General features: G+C 56.9%; 1 long non-coding RNA gene across 31 annotated transcripts in view; it reads left to right on the top strand.

The window, feature by feature from the left end:
* The window catches only part of LOC132243502 (uncharacterized), a 31,030-nt gene that overhangs the window by 1,431 nt on the left and 13,057 nt on the right, over positions 1–16,542 (top strand). For 11 of the 31 annotated variants that reach the window (XR_009455082.1, XR_009455077.1, XR_009455056.1 and 8 more), the window contains exons 1-8: positions 3,181–3,776; positions 4,388–4,511; positions 4,666–4,755; positions 5,129–5,291; positions 5,378–5,471; positions 5,718–6,655; positions 6,760–6,862; positions 7,023–7,154. This is a non-coding gene — a long non-coding RNA (uncharacterized LOC132243502). The other 20 variants (XR_009455070.1, XR_009455066.1, XR_009455071.1 and 17 more) reach the window with 19 other exon arrangements.

The following is a 16,542-nucleotide window of genomic DNA, read 5'->3' as shown; positions in this document are numbered from 1 at the left end:
CCCTGCCCCCAGGCAGCCTTGCAGCATTTCTCTCTACCTTGCTGTGACCCTTTCAAATCTTGCAGAGGAACCTCTCTGCTCCCTTTGGCTGGTGGTGTAGATAACAGGGAGGAAGGTAGGGAGCCTCTTCCTGTCCTGGAGGGCACAGTGAGCAGAGCTAGGGTATAAAGATGGACGTGGGCCCCGTGCAGCGAGCGGAGGCTGCTTCGGCACCGGACCTGAGGACGAGGACCGAGCTGAGCACCGTTGCGTTCTTGTTGCCCGGGCAAATGGGGAAGGTCGTGCCGGCTGGGAAGGGTCCGGTGGACACCTCGGCCTGTTCTCCACGCTTTTTCTGTGGGCGGAGCGGGTGGATCGTCCTGCCGGCAGTCGGGTCGAGGACAGGCTCTGGCATGGCACTGCCGAAAGCATTTTGGCAAAGTTGAGGCTCAGCAAGGCCTGCCCATACTGCTGCTTGGTTCCTTAGTATCGCAATCCTGTTTTGGTTTCTGAGTTCCCCCATTTCGTGTTCTTACTAACAGCTCGTTACCGCCGGGCCTCAGCCGAGGAGGCTGTGGCCAGTCTGCGCTCAGAACCTTGCAGGCCGACGCAGGCACAGAAATGACGCAGCTACGGCTCCCTCGATGGTTACCCTTGAAATGCAAAAGGCGGGTCCCACTACAGTGGCCACCCAGGCAGCTAAGAGGCAGGAGACCAAGCTGCAGCCTGAGCTTGCCTGTCATACCCCAAAGGTCCCCCACGCAGTAGTGCAGCACCACGCACGTTCTCCCCCATGGGGTGGGAGGTGGTGGGTCTGACTGGGAGCAGGTGCCTCGCTGGTGCAGATTCCCTCACCTTTGCCTTCCAGCTCGCCCCGTCCTGCAGACACCCGAAGCAAAGGTCTGGGGTGGGAGCCAGGTGCCAACAGCTGGGGGTTGGGTTTAACGCCGTGTGCCGGGTAGTGTGGCGTGGGCCAGGTGCTCTTTCTTGGCTGAGTGGGTCAGGTGCCTCCCCCGCAGAGGTTTTGGGGGCTATGGCATTAGCGCCAAGCCGGGGTCAGGACGGGTGCTGGAAACAAGTGCTTGTCGCACACGGCCACGGAACAAGATGCGCAGCTCCGCATGACAAGGCGGCACCTGCGGCGGTGATGCCTGATGCGCGCTAGCGCTTCCTCACAGGTAGGACCTGCCTCGGGCCGGCGCAGTCCGGCAGCCGCGGGACCGCGTACCTGCCCGAGGCTGGGGTGCGCCGAGAGCCGCAGCGGCCCCTGCCTGGCGGTGAGGACGGCGCTGGCGGACGGGGAGGGCAGAGTTTGCAGTCCCGGTCCCTCCTCCCGTCCCAGGGGCAGAGCCAGACCCAGCGCGCACTGCCCTGCGGCCGGGCCGGAGTGCGCGGGGCGGGCGGCAGGAGCGGGGGGCGGTTGGGGCCCGAGCGCTCTTCCTGGGGGCCTGGGCGGGATCCGCCGGGCCGCCCTCGGGTCCCGGCGCGGCAGCGAGAAGCCGAGGTGCGGCTGGTGCCGCCGGGGCGGTGGCGGCCACGGGCCCAGGTTCGTGCGGCGGGGCCCGGCGGCCCGTGCGGAGCTGCCTCCCTGCGCGCCCGGGGCGCTCATCCCGTGAAAAGCCGAGCACTGGCGGGCGCGGCACGTGACCGGAAGGGGCGGGGCTCGGCGGGCCGGCCTCGGGGCGCTGGAGGCGGGAGCTGTGGGCTGCGCTGCGCCGGGGAAGGCACCGCGCCCTCTGTGCGGGTTGGGCGTGCCCGGTCCCCCGTGCCGGGGCGGCGCTGCCCCGTGTCCCCGCGCTCCTGCGTTTTGTCCGTCCTCGTTTTCGTGTTGTTAACCCGCCGCTTTCTCTGCGCTGCTCCCAGCCGGCGGGCGCGCTGCTCCGTGGGGTGCTGTCCCTCGGGCGCCTGGGGCCCTGCTTTGCTGGGGCCGGGGGTGTTTTGGGAGCCGTTGGCTGAGACCTGCCCTCGGTCCGAGTCCTGGCCTGGGAGTGCTGTTAATTGCCCGCGTTAATTGCCTCGAGTCGGGGCGGGTCTTTCCGCCGCGGTGCCTGGTCTCCGAGGAGAAGGGGGCCGCGGGGCCTGGGTGCGAGGAGTGTCCCCTGTGCCGGCTGGGCCTTCCCCTGGGCTCCGGCCCCTGCGTACTCTGGGCCTTGGCCCGAGGTGCCCCAGCCGCACCTGCCCTGCCCTGCCGGGGGGCGGGGGCGGAAGGCTTGACCCTGCGGGTGCCGGGAGCCAGCTGCGGCCGGCTGGTCTCGGGGCCCGGCAGAAATGCGTCTCGCGTGGGGCTGGGGGTGAGCGGTCCCGTTGTGGGGCGGCGTCCTGAGCTCTGCTGTTTTTAATGCTAGTTTACTAGCTGCAGCCCCCAAAACGCTAGGAATTACATTTTTATTCCAAAAGTATTTGTTGAAGTCCAGGATTTTTAGGTACCCTTTGAGTGCGTACTTTAACACAGCGTCAGCAATTATTTCCGGTGCAGGGCCACTCACCAAGTGGTGGCACGGGTTGCAGCCCTGCCCCTGGCTCTGTGCCCTGCCCCTTGGGCAGCAAGTCCTATCCCGTAACCCTGGCCTTTGCCACTAGAAGCCCCTCTCCTTTCCCCCTGGAAACACTCCTTTCAGGAAGGGGTTTTGTCATCTCAGAAGCAGAAAAATACCAAGTTAGGTTCTAAAAAGAGAACATCTACAACAATGACTAATTTTATTAAAAAAAAGCGGTAATTTGATTTCAAGAGTCACTCTTGTGCTCCCCGGGCACTGGAAACACATCCAGCCTGAGCTTCTCTGAGCACAGCCAGGCTTCCAGAAACCGGTGCACCATTGGATCCAGCAGGTGCAGCCTGTGAGCTGGGGCTGCAGCCGTGCAGCTAGCACCCTGCCTGGGCAGCCTTGAGGGAAACGGCTGCTGCGGAGGGAAGCACCCGCCCCCTGCAACTCGGGGGCTGTGCAATGCCCAGCAGCTCGTGTTGGCAGGCTCTGCTGAGGGCTGTGGGGGGGGAAGCAGTGAGGGGCTTGATCTCTCTTCTTCCCCCTCCCCCAGCCTGCGTGCATCTGTGGGCAGGCTCCAGAGCACTGTGGTTGTTTCATTAAGCATGGTGACGAGCTGCTGAGATTAGACCATCGGAGCGCTCTGGAGAGATGGAATAAGCCTCTGGAAAGGGAAAACTTATAGAGGGGATGACTGGTTCCTATGGAGGGGGTGAGGGGTGGAATAGAGCTGCTTCTGTAACTCTTTGGGTGGGAGTTGTTCTGCCCTCGGTGCTGTGAGGACTGGAAGTGGAGTTGCTTGTAAGGTTTTTTTGGTTGTGGTGGGGTCGGTTGGCCTTTCTGCCAAAGTTTCTAGGGTCTGAGAAGCAAGTGTAATGAAGAGACCTAGAGCTGATGACTCATGGAGGGAGCAAGAGGCTGGGTGTGTGCTTCTGGATTCCCTGTGGTGAGGCCTCTGCCCTTGTGCCCTTAGCTGCCTTGGAGCGGGACATGGTCACAGCCCGGGGGAGGTGCAAGCTTCCTTGGATCAGTGTGGGGTTGTCTTTGATTTGTCAGTTTGTTGCAAGGCACAGGGATGGCTTCTGGGAGCTTGGAGACACTGGGTGGTGGGGCCTGGATGTGTGTGTATGCTGTTTGGGAGGGATTTCCCCTGCCTTTCAGTCTGCTCTTGATTGACCCTGTGGGCTCCGTGGTTTGTTTTGTCTTTCAGGATCCTGGCTGTTGTGGAGAGACTTTGGGTTGGAGATGGATGCAAAGAAGTGGAGGCGTGCCATGGTGATGGAGGATAGAGCAGGAGGAGTAGTGTGATGGAAGGTGGACTTACCTCAAGCGGGGGTGGTGTTTTGAGTGGGGGTGTCTGGGTGGGTTGGGAAGTCCCTGCTCTGGGTTGGTGTCCTGAGCTGCATGCTCCCAGGGCAGGGCTACTCAAGCGGAGGGCCATGGCACCCAGGAGTGCCTCTGAGATGAGTGGTGTATGGCTGGGCTGGCTTGGCCCAGAGTTGCTCTGAGTCTGTGCAAAGATCTCCAGGTTGCGGTGGGACAGAGGATTGGGTCTCTGCCTGGCTGTACCTGTTGCCACATGCCTCCTTTCAGTGCTGGGAATTGCATTTATGTCTCATCTCTTTGGGTGTGTCACTGGTGTCTGTCTTTGTACTTCTGTTCTTAAAAATCACTGCAGCACTTGTTACTTTGTTCTTCCCAGGACTGAAAGGAGGGTTGTGTTTGCATGTAAATTGATCCCCTCACTTGGGAGGGGTGTAGCTGCAGCCCCCTGCGGTTTGTTAGTGGGGCCAGTCCAAGCTGCTGTTGTACCCCTGGTTGGGAGGGAGGGGATGCTGTCCCGTTGGTGGTGTGAGACCTGCGCATAGCGCTGCAAGTGTTAATTTCTGTTGTTCATTTTTGGCGGTGTGGACATGTTTGGCAAGATGACCAAAGTCTGGTCCTGAGTGGAGAAGAGCTGAGGAAGAGGTGAAGAGCCCTGGAGCTGGTATGGCGTGGAAGGAGTTGGAGACGGCCTGAAGCCATGCTCACGTGATCACCTGGAGCGAGGTATTTGCTTCTTGTGGGTTGCAGCTCTGGATGGAGAGATCCTGCAGTTGGTAAGAGGTTGCTTGGAGCAGTGTGGGGCTAACTGCTAGACTCAGACATTCGTGCTTTGCCCTTTGATGTTTTTCATGCTGAGGCTTTTCTTTTGCGTCCTCAGCAGGTGCCTGCATCGTATCTGGGAAAGGGATAGCAAGCATGAGGACTGATGGCGCACAAGGACTGAAGGCGCAGCGTGATGCCAGGTGTGGTGAGTGCTGGCTCTCGGGGCTGAGGCTTTCCCCTGCTGTCTGCCTACCCTGTGCGTGCCCATAGCAGTGTGTTGAGGTGCTCCCTTGGCTGGATGTGTGGGGTGGCAATTCTCCCGGTGGTTCCCTTTGACTGTGTTTTGTTCTTCCACTTGGGGTGAATACCTGTGCTTGCTGTGCTTGCTGTGGGAAAGCCCTAGGAGGACTCTGCCTGCACCCTTGCAGCTATGGGGGGGGGGGTTAAAAAAAAAAAAAGGAAAAGAAAGGGTGCCCGTGGGGTCTTGGCAGGGTGGGGCCACTGTCCCCAGCCCGGTGAGGCCTCTGAGTTGCTGATAGTGGCAATTTCCTTTTCTTTGTCTCTGTATGTGTGTGGAGGAGCCATCTTCTGAAGGCTTGAGGGCTGTGGAGCAGACTCTGTGAAGATGAAGTGAAGAGTCCCAGAGATGGTGCAGGAGGAAACGGGCAGCCCTGTTGTGACTTCCTGATTTGCGTGGTGTGAGGCCTCTTCCCCTGTGGCATCACCTGGCTGGAGTCTGGGGTGGGTCTGAGCTGTCTTGCAACAGTGTGATGCGTTTGTCTTCCTGCCTGACCACTTCTTCCACACTTGTTCTTTCATGTTTCTAGGAGGTTTTGTGTGTAGCTTTGCAGGCGGTGCGTCTCCGCTCCCACTTCTTGCTGTGAGGATGCCTGGATAAGCAGCAGCATGATTGTGGCTGGGGTGAGTAGTGCCTGTTGGAGGTGAGGGCTCTCCTGCGGTGGCTGTCCCCTGTGTAGGTTAGCTGAGTCCTTGATTGCTTGTAAATATGCACCTCAGGCTGGCCACAGGCATGCCTTTGTGAGCAGAGTTAGTGGATAGGGGGGCTGGATGTATGCTGGGGGTTTGGAGAGGGGAACGTCCCTTATCTCCGAGTCGGTGCCCTTGCATTCCCTCGGTGGGCTGATGAGGTTTTTGTTTTTTTTCCAGTGGCCTCAATGTTGTGGGGGAGAGGAACAGAAGCGAGGCTTCTGCGGTGGTGGTAGAAGATGGAGGAACTGGATCCCGAAAGGTGGGCTGGGTTAAAGTGGGAGGCTGGGTTGCGTTTTCCCTGGTCGTGTTTGGGTGGGGAAGGAAACGCCTTGTGCGTAATGGGGTCTGGAGCTCCGTGCTGTCTGGGAAGTGATGCTGAAGCCGGGACTTGTGGCCCTTAGGGATGCTGCAGAGCAGGGGGTGTAAGCCTGAATTGGGTTTAGTTTGGTGGTGAGACCTGACTCCTTGTAAAGGCTGGAAATTGTCCTTGAGTATATTAGGGGTTTCAGTGTTTGCCCCTGGCTTCTGGGTGCAGGTGACAGCATTGGATGTGCTGGGACAGAGGAGCGGGTGCGTGCGTGTCCGCCTCTGCCTGGCTGTTGCTGCTGCCACTGGTCTTCCTTCAGTTCTGGGAATTGCACTCTGTCCTATGTCTCTGGGTGTGTCACTGGTGTTTCTTTCTACTTTGATATCTAAAATCACAGCAGCACTTCTTCTTTCTTTCTTTGCTCTTCCCAGAGCTGGAAGGATAGGTGTGTTTGCAACTGAATTGATCCCCTCATTTGGGTGGGCTTTGACTGCACCCTGTGTGCCTCGCGTGCGAGTGGGGGTGTTATGCTTTCGGTGTCCTAGGCTGCTGGGGGTGGGGGGCGTTGTCTCTGCTGTCAGTACTATGAGACGTGAATACTGTTGCGTGTAGTAATTGCTTGTTGTTTTGGGTGTGATGTTAATATGTCGAGCGTGAGTGGAGAAGAGCTGAGGCGGAGACCTAGAGCCAGCGCTAGGTAGAAGCGGGTGGAGGAAGCAGGTGGTTGTGCAGCCATGCTCGCTTCTGGGTCACCTGGAGGGAGGCCTCTGCCTGTTCGGTGGACCTGTGTGCACGAGCAGAGCCTGCAGTGAGTAAGATGTTACTTGGAGCGGTGTGGCGTGGTCTTGCCACGGGGCGGTTGCTTGTGCTTGGCCATTTTGTTTTGCAGTGACGTTTCTTGTGTGCCCTCAGGAGGTCCCTGCTTCCCCTGTGTGGAGAGGATGGCAAGGAGGGAGGAGAGCGCGCTGGAGGAAGAGGAGCGCGATGCCAGGTCCCATGAGTGCTGTCTCTTGGGGTGAGGCCCTTCTCACAGATGGATGGGTGCACCCTGGGCAGGCACGTCTTGGAGAGCTGTGAGCTGGGGCCTGGGTGTGTGTGGTGTGAACTGTACCTGTGGGTTTCTTCTTCTGTTCATTTGTCCCCTTTGGGGTGACTGCGTGTTCTGTCCCTTGCAGGGTCCTGACCTGTGCAGAGGGAAATGACTGCCGGTTGAAGGAGTGAAGCTGAGCAGCGCCCACGGAGGGTGAAGCAGGAGGAACTCGATGCCGCACGGCGTGTCGGTGCCGGATGGGCAGTTCTGGCAATTGGTACGAAACGGCGTGGGGCGGTCTAGGGTTTTTGGAGTCTGGCAGTTAGTTTTTGTTTTGCTCTTTGTTGCTAGTTGTGCTGAGGTTTTTCCTTGGCTGCCTCAGCAGGTGCCTGTCTCCCGTATGGGGAGAGGATGGCAAGCAAGGATGCTTGAGGGCTGGAGGAGAAGAGTGATGCCAGGTGTGGCAAGTGCTGGCGGTCAGGGGTGAGGCCTTTCCCCTTGTGCCTGTGTACCCTGTGTGTGCCCTTAGTGGTGGGGAGAGGTGCTCCCTTGGCTGGACGTGTAGGGTGGGAATGCCTCCGCAAAGATCAGGACCCTGGACTGGAGTTCAGCCCAAGGAGCAGAACTAAACACAGGAGAAGGAAGCCACTGAGGAGAAGGGAGAGGGCGAGGGACTGGAGCAGAGCAGTGGTAAGGGAGCAAGACGAGCAGGATGCTAGAAGGTGCTGTGGGATGGTGGGGGTGTCTGTGTGTGGTGGGAAGGCCCTGGTGTGGGACGTTGTCATGAGTTCAATTAGTGCAAGCAGTTACGGTCAGCCGGGGTGTCGCGGAACCTGAGGTTTCCCTTGTTCCTTGCGGTGGCTTGCTGTGGCCAGGGGTCCCTCATCTGGCTCTGCGTGAGGCTTGAGCATCCCCGCCTGCCCCTGCCACTAGCTTTTTTGGCTCCCTGGGCTGGGTTTGGTCCAACATCTGGGTGCCGGTGTCTGGCTTTCCCAGGTTTTGTTGGGGCAGGAGTTGGGCGTGCGTCTCTGTCTAGCTGTTTGTCTTCCCACAGGCTCTCCTACCAGTGCCAGGAATGGCTTGTCCTGTGTCCGTGTGCTTTCTTGTTTGTCTTGTTGCTTTGAGAGTCGCTGCAGCATTTCTCTCCTCTTGCCAGAACTGGCAGGAGACCTGCGTTTGCACATTAAAATTGCTTCCTTTGCTTGCTGAGGGAAACTCCTGAGCGGGCTCTGGCTGGATAGTCACAGCTATGGGGGGCGGTGGTAAAATAAATTTGCTTGGGAGTGTTGGCAGGGAGGGTCCACTGTCCCCAGTGCTGTGAGGCCTCTGAGTTGTTGATAGTGGCCATTGCCTCTTTGTGAATGTGCGTGTGGAGGAGCCATCTTGCCAGGGCTTCAGGCTTGTGAAGCGGACACTTGGCAGAATAGGTGAAGAGACCCACAGGTGGCAGCGGAGGAAATGGGCAGCCCTTTCACGCCTTCCCATTTTGTCTCGTGTGAGGCCTCTGCCTCTGTGGCGTCACCCGTCTGGAGCCCGCGGCGGGTTGGAGCTTCCTCGGACCACCGCGACGTATTTGTCTTCTTGTCGGACCGCTTCTTCGCACTCGCTCTTTCGTGTTTCCAGGTGGTTTTGCGCGTGTACCTTTTGCAGGTGGCGTACCCCCTCCCCTTTCCAGCTGTGAGGTTGAGTGGAGAATGAGCCGCACGGTCGTGGCTGTGGCGAGTAATGCCTGTAGGAGATGAGGGGTCTCCTGTGGTGGTTGCGCCGTATGTGTGGCGGTGCTGTGATTGGTGACTCCTTGATTGCTGTGAATATGTGGCTCTGGGTGACCACAGGCAAGCCTTTGAGAGCTCAGTTGGTGGGTAGTGGGGCTGAATGTGTGTGGTGGGGGTTTGGAGAGGAGCTTTCTTCCTCTGAGTTTGTGTCCTTGTGTCCCCTCTTAGAGCTGATGAGGTTTTTGTTGTTTTTTCAGCTGCGTTGATCTCGGGGGAGGAGGATACAAGGGCGTGTTGTGGCGTGATGATGGAAGGTGGAGGAACAGGATGGTGAAAGGTGGGCTGGGTTAGAGTTGCAGGGATGGGATTTGCCCTGGTGATTTTCAGGTGGGGGAGGTAATACCTAGTGTGGGACAGTGTCTGGAGCTCCATGCTTCCTGGGCAGTGATGGTGACGGAGGGGAATGTGGGCACCAAGTGTGCTGTAGAGCTGGGTGGTATAACCCTGGATTAGATTTTACCCTGGTTGTGAGTTGTTGTGTTTGTGTGAAGTCTCAGAATTGCCCTTGGCTATATAGGGTTTATCCCTGGCATCTGGGTGCAGATCTTGCCCTTGGATGTGCGGGGGTAGAGGAGCGCATGTGTGCGTCTCTGCCTCTGCCTGCCTGTTGCCGCTGCCACTGGCCTCCCTTCCGTTCTGGGAACTGCACTTTGTTCTGTCTTTCTGGGTTTGTCACTGGTGTTCCTTCCTTGTTTGTTTGTGGCTTTTCTTCGTTTTGTTTTTTTGTTTTAACCACTCTAGCACTTCCTTTGTTCTTCCTTTGCTCTTCCTAGACCTGGAAAGAAGGCCATGTTGGCACCTAAATTGGTTCCCCCTTTGGGGAGTGGCTTGACTGCACCCTGCCTACTTTGTTTTGGGAGTGGTTTGGAGGGGAAGGTGTCTCCCCTCAGTACTATGAGATATGAATACTGTCCCATGTAGTAATTGCTTGTTGTTTTGGGGTAATGCCAATGTTTGGACCGCGAGCAAAAGAGAGCTTGAGATAGAGGAGAAGCGACGTAGAGCCGCGACCATTTAGGAAGTGGAGGAAGCGGGCGGCTGCGCACACGTGGTGACTTGCGGGTGGACTTGGGGGCAGAGCCTGTAGCGAGTAAGATGTTACTTTGAGCGGCGTGGGATTGTGTTCCAGTAGGGCAGTTGCTTGTGCTTTGCACTTGCGTGTGGCTTCAGGAGGTGCCTGTGTACCCCTGTGTGGAGAGGAAGGCAAGCAGGGATGAGACTGGGCTGGAGAAGGAGCAGCGTTATGCCAGGTTGGGCGAGTGCTGCGTCTGGGGGTGAGCCTTTTGTCCTGGCTGGATGGGTGCACCCTGGCCAGGCATGCCTTGGGGAGCTTTGAGCTCAGGGCTGGGTGCGTGGGGTGGGAATTGTACCTGTTGGTCCCTCTGTCTGTTCACTTGTGCCCCTAGGGGTGACTGCCTGTTCTGTCCCTTTGTAGGATCTTGTCTAGTGTGGAGGGAAGTGAATGCTGGTTCAGGGAGTGGAGCTGAGCAGTTGGGGAGGAACAGGGTGTTGTGAGGTGTGTTGGCATTAGATGGGTAGATCCAGTAGTAGGTAAGGAGCTTGCTTGGAGTAGTCTGGGGTTGTGAAGTCTGGCAGGTATTTCTGCTTTGCCCTTTATGGGTCTTTGTGGTGAGGTTTTTCCTTTGTGCCCACAGCAGGCGCGTGCCTCTGGGATGGGGAGAGTTAGGGTTAGGATGCACGATGGCTGGTGTGGCAGTGTGATGCCGGCTGTGGTGGCTGCTGGCTCTCAGGGCTGAGGCCTTCCCCCTGCTGTCTGCCTACCCTGTGCAGTGTGTTGAGGTGTTCCCTTGGCTGCATGTGTGGGGTGTGAATTCCCCCGGTGGTTCCCTTCACCCGTGTTTTGTTCTTCCACTTGGGGTGAATACCTGTTCTCTCTATTCTCTAGGTTCCTGGTGTACATGGAGGGAATGGTGAGGGGAAAGGGTAAGGGCCCCTGAGGATCAGGATGCTAAAAGATGTTTTGCGTTTGGGATAGCGGGGCTGTCTGGGTGTGGTGGGGAAGGTTCAGGCAGAGTGTTGTCGGGTTTGAGGTTTGCCTCATCTCTAGTAGTGGCTTGCTCTGGCCAGGAGTCCCTCATCTGGCTGTACATGAGGCTTGAGTATCCCTGCCTGCCTCTGGCACTAAGTGTTGTGGGTCCCTGAGCTGGGTTTGGTCCAACATTTGGGTGCTGGTGTCTGACCCTCTCTAGATTTTGCGGGGGCAGAAGTTTGGTGTGTGTCTCTGCCTAGCTGGTTGTCTTGCTACAGGCTGTCCCAGCAGTGCCAGGCATGGCTTGTCCTGTGTCCGTGTGCCTTTCTGTTTGTCGTGTTGTCTTCCAAGTCAGTGCAGTCTTTCTCTGCTCTTCCCAGAACTGGCAGGAGACCTGTGTTTGGACGTCTCAAGTGCTTCCCTTGCTTGCTATGGGAAAGCCCTGAGAAGGCTCTGCCTGCACCCTCACAGCTACGGGATGAGGTGGTTTAAAAAAACAAAAAAATAACAAAAGTTGCCCATGGAGTCCTGGCAGGAGGGGCTGCTACCTCCAGTGCCATGGGGCCTCTGAGTTGTTAACAGTGGCAAGTGTGTCTCTTTTGTCTGTCTGTGGAGGAGTCCTCTTGCCAAGGCTTCAGGACTGTGAAGCAGAGACTGGAAGAAGAGGTGAAGAGCCCCAGAGATGGCGGAGGAGAAAACGCACAGCTGTCTCCTGACTTCCCAATTTGTGTGGCGTCAGGCCCCTGGCCCTGTGGCATCACGCGGTTGGAACCTGCGGTGTGTCTGAGCTTCCTCGGAGCGGTGCGATGTCTTCGTTTCCCTGTCTGACCGTTTCTTTCACAGTTGTTCTATCATGTTTGCAGGATGTACTGTGTGTATGGTGGTTGCTGTGGTGCATTGCTTTTTGATGCGCTGTGACTATCTGGCTCTGGGCGGCCACAGGCAAGCCTTTAAGAGCTCAGCTAGCGAGTAGTGGGTCTGGATGTGTCTGCCGGGTGTTTGCAGAGGAGCTTTCCCTGTCTCTAGCTTTGTGCCGTTTCTTCTGCTCTCTGGGCTGGCTAGGTTTCTGTTCTTTTTCCAGCATAGTCTATCTTGATGGGGTGAAGGATACAGGGAGTACTGTGCCACAGTGTTGGAAGATGAAGGAACAGAATACTTAAAAGTGGGCTTGGTTAGGGAGGGGTGGTGGGGTGGTGGTGAGTGGTTTCTTCCCTGTGGTTTTTTGGGTGAGGGAGCAAACGCCTAGTGTCTGATAGTGTCTGGCGCTTCTTGTTTCCAGCAGGGTTCTGGCCTCCTGGGGTGCCCCAGAGCTGGGTGGTGTAAGCCTGGGTTGGGTTTAGCCTGTGTGTGTGTCCTGGCTCTCTTTGTACAGGCTGACAATAATCTTTGAGTATATAGGTGGTTTCAGTGTTTGCCCCTGGCATCTGGATGGAGATCTTGTCCCTGGGTGTGGTGGGGCAGAGGAGCGGGTGCCTGTCTCTCTGCCTCTGCCTGCCTGTTGCTGCTGCTGGCCTCCCTTCCGTTCTGGGAAGGGCACTTTGTTCTGTCTGTCTGGGTTTGTCACTGGTGTTTCTGTCTACTTGGATTTTGAACATCAGTGCAGCACTTGTTGTTCTTGCTTTCCTATTCCCAGAGCTGGAAGGAGGGCTGTGTTGGCAATTAAATTGGTCCCCTCCTTTGGGAGGGGTCTGAATGCACCCTATGTTGCTTGTTTGGGGCAGTTGCTTGTGCTTTGTCCTTTTGTTTGGTAGTGAACTTTCCCCATGTGCTGTCAGGAGGTTCCTGCATCCTGTGAGAGGAGACGAAGCGAAGCAGGGACAAGTGAGGGCTGCAGAAGGAGCGGCATAATGCCAGGCACGGTGAGGGCTGTCCTGAGGCTAAAGCCTTTTCTGCGGCTGAATGGGAGGCGTTGTAGCCGGGCGCCCCTCGGAGACCTTTGAGCCGGGGAGCGGGTGTGTGGTGTGGGAGTTGTACTGTGGGTTCCTTCTCCTTGGTTGTGGTCCTGGAGTGACTACCTGTTCTCTTCCTTCTAGGGTCCTGGCCCGTGTGCAGGGAAATGTATGCTGGTTCAGGGGGTGGAGTGGACTAGTGCCCATGGAGGATGAAGCAGTAGGAGTTGGCTGTTGCATGGTGTGTTGGCATTGAATGGGCACATCCTGCAGTTGGTAAATGATTGCTTGAAGCAGTGTGGGGTTGCCCAGGTCTGGCAGGTTTTTGTGCTTTGCCCTTTGTTGTTTTCTGTGCTCGTTGCGCCGAGGTTTTCCTTTGCGTCCTCGGCAGGCGCTTGCCTCCCGTGGGGAAGGGATGGCAAGCGAGGCTGCGCAAGGGGTGACGGAGCACTGCGATGCCACGTGTGGCGCGTGCCGGTTCTCTGGGCTGAGGCCTTCGCCCTGGTGTCTGCGTGCCCTCTGTGTGCCCTTTGCAGTGTGATGAGGTGCTCTGTTGGCTTGCTGTGTGTTGTGGGACTTGCTCAGTGGTTTGCTTATCCTGTGTTTAGTTCTGCTTGTTGGGCTGATCACTTGTTGTCTGTTCTCTGTACGGTCCTGGTATGTGTGGAGGAAAAGGAAGAGGGCTAAGGAGCGGAGCAGAACTGTGGTAATGGAGGAAGAGAAGCAGGATGCTGGGAGGTGGGGTGGGTTGGGGCGGGCGGTGTCTGGGTGTGCTGGGAAGGCCCTGGTCTGGCATGGTGTCTATGTTAGGTGATCCCAGTCAGAGATGCTGGAGCAGGGTGTTGCGGCATTTGAGCTTCCTCTCATCTCTTGCGGTGGCCTGCTGTGTCCAGGGGCCCCTCGTGCGGCTCTTCACGAGGCTTGAGAATGCGTGCCTGTCCCTGCCAGCAGGTTTTTTGGCTCCTTGAGCTGTGTTTGCTACAACACTTGGGTGCCGGTGTCTGGCCCTCTCCAGGTTTTGGCGGGGCAGAAGTTTGGTGCGTCTTTGCCTACCTGGCTGTCTTGGCACAGGCTCTCCCACCGGTGCTGGGACTGGCTTGTCCTCTGTCCATGTGCCTTTGTTTGTCTTGTTGTCTTGAAAGTTGTTGCAGCCTTTTTCTGTTGTTCCCAGATCTGGCAGGAGACCTGTGTTTGCACACCTAAATTGCTTCCCTTGCTATCGAAGGGAAAGTCCTGAGGGGTCTGGCTGTCCTGTGACAGCTGTTGGCCGGGGGTTGGGGCGTAGGGGATAAGTCGCGTGCGGTGTCTCGGCAGGGAGCGGCCGTTGTCCCCGGTGCCGCGAAGCCTCGGAGTTGTCGATAGTGCCAATTGCCTTTTCCTTACGTGTGTGGAGGAGCCATCTTGTGAAGGTTGCAGGCCTATGAAGCAGCCACTGGGAAGATTTCATAGACATTCGGGCTGGAAGGGACTTCGGAAGATCATCGAGTCCAGCCCCCCGCCCAAAGGGCAGGAAGTCAGCTGGGGTCATAGGATCCCAGCAAGATGAGCATCCAGTTTGCTCTTAAAGGTGTTCAGTGTAGGCACTTGAACCGCCTCCGGCGGCAGGCTGTTCCAGACCTTGGGGGCTCGGACAGTAGAGAAATTCTTCCTTATGTCCAGCCCGAAACGGTCTTGTCGTAGTTTATGACCGTTCGACCTAGTCGTCATCCCTTGGGGCGCGCTCTGGTGAACAAACGTTCCCCCAGATACTGGTGGTCACCCCCGATAAACTTATAGGTGGCCACCAGATCACCCCTGAGCCTGCGCTTTTCCAGGCTAAAGAGCCCCAGGGCTCTCAGCCTGTCGTCGTAGGGTCTGCTTCCCTGAGCTCTGATCATGCGCGTGGCTCTTCTCTGGACTCTCTCAAGCTTCTCCACATCCTTTTTGAATTGTGGAGCCCAAAACTGGACGCAGTGCTCCAGCTGCGGCCTCGCCAGGGCCAAGTATAAGGGGAGAATGACGTCCCAGGATTTGCTTGAGAAGCATCTGTGGATGCAAGCCAGCGTTTTGGTTGCTTTAATAGCCGCAGCATCGCACTGCAGGCTCATGTTCATCTTGTGGTCAATGATGACCCCCAAGTCTCTTTCTTCCATAGTGCTAGCCAACGTAGCACTGTTGAGCCTATAAGGATGCTGCAGGTTTTTCTTCTCAAGGTGGAGAACCTTGCATTTATCGGCGTTGAACACCATCAGATTATTGTCCGCCCACTTGCTGAGCCTGTCCAGGTCAGCCTGGATCGCCCGCCTGTCTTCTGGCGTGGATGCTTTGCCCCAAAGTTTGGTGTCGTCGGCGAACTTGGCCGGCCCGCTTCTGACTCCAGTGTCCGCATCGTTAATGAAGATGTTGAACAGTATGGATCCAAGGACAGAGCCTTGGGGGACCCCGCTGGTCACAGGACACCACGATGAGTGACTTCCATCAATTACTAGCCTCTGGGTCCGACCACGGAGCCAATTTTCCATCGAGTGGATCCTGGAGGACCCAAGGTGACAATTGGCCAGAGGCGATCATGGGAAACCAGATCAAAGGCTTTTTTGAAGTCAAGATATGACATCAATCTCTTCTCCCTTGTCCAGGTGATAGGTCACCTGGTCGTAGAAGGAAATGAGATTGGTCAAGCGAGACCTACCCGCAACAAACCCGTGCTGGCTATCCCTTAAGACGTTGGCGTCGGCCAGTCCGTTAAGGATGGCCTCTTTAATTAACTTTTCTAAGATCTTCCCCGGGATAGAAGTCAGGCTGATGGGCCTATAGTTAGCCGGATCCACTTTCCTCCCTTTCTTGAAGATAGGCACCACATTGGCCTTCTTCCAGTCTTCGGGCACGACACCAGAGCGCCAAGAGTTGTCAAAGATCCGCGATAGAGGCTGGGCTATGATGCTCGCCAGCTCCTCGAGTACCCTGGGGTGAAGATTGTCAGGGCCGGCTGAGTCGAAGGTATCCAGCTTTTCAAGATGTTCCTTCATGAAGTCAGCATCAATGGAGGGCAGGGGATCACGCTCACCCAGTGAAGAGACCCACAGTGGGCAGCCCTGTTATGATTTCCCGATTTGGCACGGTGCGAGGCCTCTACCTCTACTGTGTCACCTGGCTGGAGTGTGTGGTGGGTCTGAGCTCCCTTGGAGCAGCGCGATGTATTTGTCTTCCTGCTTTGTCACTTTTTCCACGCTTGTTCTTTCAGGTTTCCAGGAGGTTTTGTGCGTGTACCTGTGCAGGTGGTGTGTCCCCACTCTGTCTTCTGGCTGTGAGGATGCCTGGATAAGGAGCAGCGTGGTTGTGGCTGTGGTGAGCAGTGCCTGTTGGAGATGAGGGCTCTCCTGTGGTGGCTGTGCCCTGTGTAAGCTAGGTGGGTTTTTGATTGCCTGTGAATATCCAGTTCAGGCTGGGCAGAAGCAAGTGTTTGAGAGCTCAGGTAGTGGGTTGTGGTGCTGGAGGTTTGGAGAGGAGCTTACCTTGGCTCTGACTAGGTTGCCTTGTGTCCCCTGTTTGGGGTGATGAGGGTTTTGTTTGATTTCTAGTGGCTTTGATCTTGTGGGGGAGAAGGATGTGAGGGCATGTTGTGCTGTAGTGATGGAAGATGGGGGAACAGGGTGCTGAAAATTGGTTTGGTTTAGAGTAGCGGGGTGGAGTGGCTGGTTTGCTCTGGTGATGTTTGGCTCGGGGGTGGGGGGGTGCCAGTCTCTGCCTGTGTGTTGCTGCTGCCACCGGCCTCCCTTCAGTTCTGGGAGCTGTACTCTGTGTTGTCTCTCTGGGTGTGTCACTGGTGTTTCTTTCTGCTTTGATGTTGAAAATCACAGCAGCACTTTTTGTTCTTCCTTTGCTCTTCCCAGAGCTGGAAGGATGGGAGTGTTTGCATGTAAATTGGTCCCCTCCTTTGGGAGGGGTTTGCTTGTACGCTCTGCGCCTTGTGTGGGGGTGGCGGCTGTGTGCTGCTTTTGGAGACCGGGGCGGGTGCATCTCTCTCCTTAGTAC

Source organism: Alligator mississippiensis, chromosome 10 (genome assembly GCF_030867095.1).
Source record: "Alligator mississippiensis isolate rAllMis1 chromosome 10, rAllMis1, whole genome shotgun sequence".
In the NCBI taxonomy this organism is placed as follows: Eukaryota; Metazoa; Chordata; order Crocodylia; family Alligatoridae; genus Alligator; species Alligator mississippiensis.
The sequence above is the reverse complement of the archived record's forward strand: the minus strand, read 5'-3'. Positions and strand labels throughout refer to the sequence as shown.